General features: G+C 37.4%; 1 protein-coding gene across 1 annotated transcript in view; it reads right to left on the bottom strand.

Moving 5' to 3' along the window:
- Window positions 1-2,848, bottom strand: part of LOC311050934 (T-cell surface glycoprotein CD3 gamma chain) — a 9,618-nt gene continuing 6,770 nt past the window's right edge. The window contains exon 6 of the mRNA XM_084065203.1: window positions 1-2,848. This exon is cut by the window's right edge and continues 895 nt beyond it. The gene's annotated coding sequence lies outside the window, so the exon portion shown is untranslated.

The following is a 2,848-nucleotide window of genomic DNA, read 5'->3' as shown; positions in this document are numbered from 1 at the left end:
TGCAATTCCTCCAAAGTTTTATTTTACTAAATTAAATTATTTTTGCACAGTTATCTTAATAATTATCATGCATAATGCTTCCTTTTGGCCATGTGAGGAACCACACAGACAAACAGCATTTAGATCATTCTATAAAATGATGCAAAGACTCTCATATTGAAAGAAATAAACACCAAACATCACCAGCTAATTTTACATCCAGTGTAATAATTAATGACATTAAATACATACAAAACAAAAAAAAGCATTAGTGCAGAACAACTGGGATTTTACAGTAAGGATTAATTTGTAAAAAATAAAACTCTTAAACCCTATATACTTTGTTGTATTTTGTAATAGCAAAAATAGCTGATCTACAAGCTCACGACGCATTGCATTTTTAAATGTAAAATATATTTTTAAAATATTTGAAATAAACAAAAAGAAAAAGAACATTTGCCCAAAAGGGACGTGTGCGGTTCAAACACATTTTTAACAAATTTGTTTTTCAAGTGATACGATATATTGTAAGAATAATCATCAGTGACACACTATGTACATGTAAGACAATAAAACCAAACACTGATAATAGAAATAACAACATATCAATACAATAGAAAGAACTGTAAAAATGGTGCATGATGGCTAGTTCTAGCCTTCCATTGTATGGAACAGCATGCAAGATCTCTCTAATTTAACTAAGAACAGGATTCCAGATTTTATAAAGCGTCTTTGTGGAGCCCCTTAATGTGGCCTCTCTATAATTGTCTCTAAGTAAGTCACCTGAAGAAAGTCTTTGATCCATAGAGTAAAGGTGTGTGTGTGTGTGTGTGTGTGTGTGTGTGTGTGTGTGTGTGTGTGTGTGTGTGTGTGTGTGTGTGTGTGTGTGTGTGTGTGTGTGTGTGTGTGTGTGTGGGCGGGTGGCTGGGTGTGCATCTTTCCATGTAAGTAAAATTAAGCGTCTGGCAAGTAAAGCAATATGATCTGCTTCAGTCTTACTTAATATGTGGGACTCTGGATGGCCTATGAACGGGGTCGGGGTCTATAGTTTTGTTCAGGCATTCTGAGATAGTTTTGAAGACAAGAGACCAAAATTCTTGAAGCTTAAGCCATGCCTGCAACATATAGTCCTACTGACGAGCTCTCTGCAACATTATAGGGGCAACTATACTAGTTGCATGACCGGGGGGCTCATTTGGGCTTCCAGGGGATGTCAATAGTCGTCCCTCCCCTAGCTTTCACATGTAACCTCAAAATACAGGCCTTATTCCTCCACTAGATATATATATATATATATTTTGGCAGATTAATATGATTATATACAATTGACTCTTATATACACACTTTGTTGTTTTCTTTCTACAACCATATTTTCATTCAAAAATCGCGTAAATAGCAGATCTGCAAGCTCACAACACTTTGCATCGTGATGTGTTGTGAGCTTGTGGATCAGCAATTTTTGGTATTTTTAGAATCAGGCTTGAGTTACTTTTTTTTGCCATTTTATGAGATAACGCCTCTGAGATGGACGGCCATAATTCCTCTGTAATAATCTCACCAAGATCTGTTATTCCCAGTCTGCCTTTATACAAAGGAGTTATGAGAGATGTTCCTGTTTAGCCCTGTTATATACAAGGTAGACATGATACCTGTACATGATAAAGGCTCCAAGTAAGTGGTTCTCAACCTGTGGGTCAGGACCACCCACATGATTTTTGGGGGGTCCCCAGATGACATTAAAGCAGGGGTCTTCAACAGGGAGTCCGGGACCCCTAGGGGGTCCTCAGAGTTACTACAGGGGGTCCGCCAAATCTTTGTGTGGTATGATTTTTTTGTTTTACCTTAACCACTTAAACCTTTGCATCGCTTTTCTGTGGAACTTTAGCCAAAAATATAAGAGGTAAAGGTGTAGAGGGAAAAAAGTGCAGACCAAGTAAACAAAAAAAGTATAATCTGAAACACAATTTTATGCAATATAGAGGGGGTCCCTGCTTCATCTGTCTCTCAGCTAGGGGGTCCTTGGCCTGAAAACGTTGAAGACCCATGCAGTAAAGTGACAATTTAACGACTTTTAAGACCTTTTAAAAAAAAGACTGCATCAAAAGTAATCAACAAGCTGTACTATAAAAAATGGTCAAATATAGGCCAAATTGTGAAATAATATAAGAAGAGGGCAAACATTGCGAAAATGGCCGAAAATAGCCGATCTACAAGCCGATCTACAAGCTTGTAGATCTGCTATTTTCACAATATTTATCTGTGGAACCGAGTCAAACTAAATGTAATGCCTCAACTACTACAACTCCAAATGCTTGTCAGGGTGGGGGGTCCCCCCAATTAAAATATGTTTTTTTTGGGGGGGGTCCCCCCAGTTCAAATATGATTATTTTAGGGGGTCGCGGCTTTAAAAGGTTGAGAACCACAGCTCTAAGTGACCCTACCATACAAGGTATAAATGGCACCTACTAGACCCATACATTTATCTGCATCACATGGTTACATGAAGGTAGGACAGGAAACTGGGGCAGAGTTTTGTGTGCAAAGTCACAGACTTGCAGACATGCCAAAGACATTGCTTCTATATGGAAGATTACATTTACTGCAAGGATGCTCGAATGAGGAAAATACACCATCTAGGCAGTGGTGTAAAGTAACTAAGTACATTTACTCAAGTACTGTACTTTAAGTACAATTTTGAGGTATTCTTTACTTGGGTATTTCCAATTTTCAGTACTTTTACTTCTACTCCACTACATCTCAGAGGCAAATACTATACTTTTACTCCACTACAATGATTTGAAAATTTTAGTTACTGGTTACTTTGTAGATTTTAATTATTATTACAAAACATATTAACCACTTCAACCCT

The sequence above is a fragment of the Gymnoscopelus microlampas genome (genome assembly GCF_963454915.1).
Source record: "Gymnoscopelus microlampas genome assembly, chromosome: 8".
Lineage (NCBI taxonomy): Eukaryota > Metazoa > Chordata > Actinopteri > Myctophiformes > Myctophidae > Gymnoscopelus > Gymnoscopelus microlampas.
This window is presented reverse-complemented; position numbering and strand designations above follow the sequence as displayed.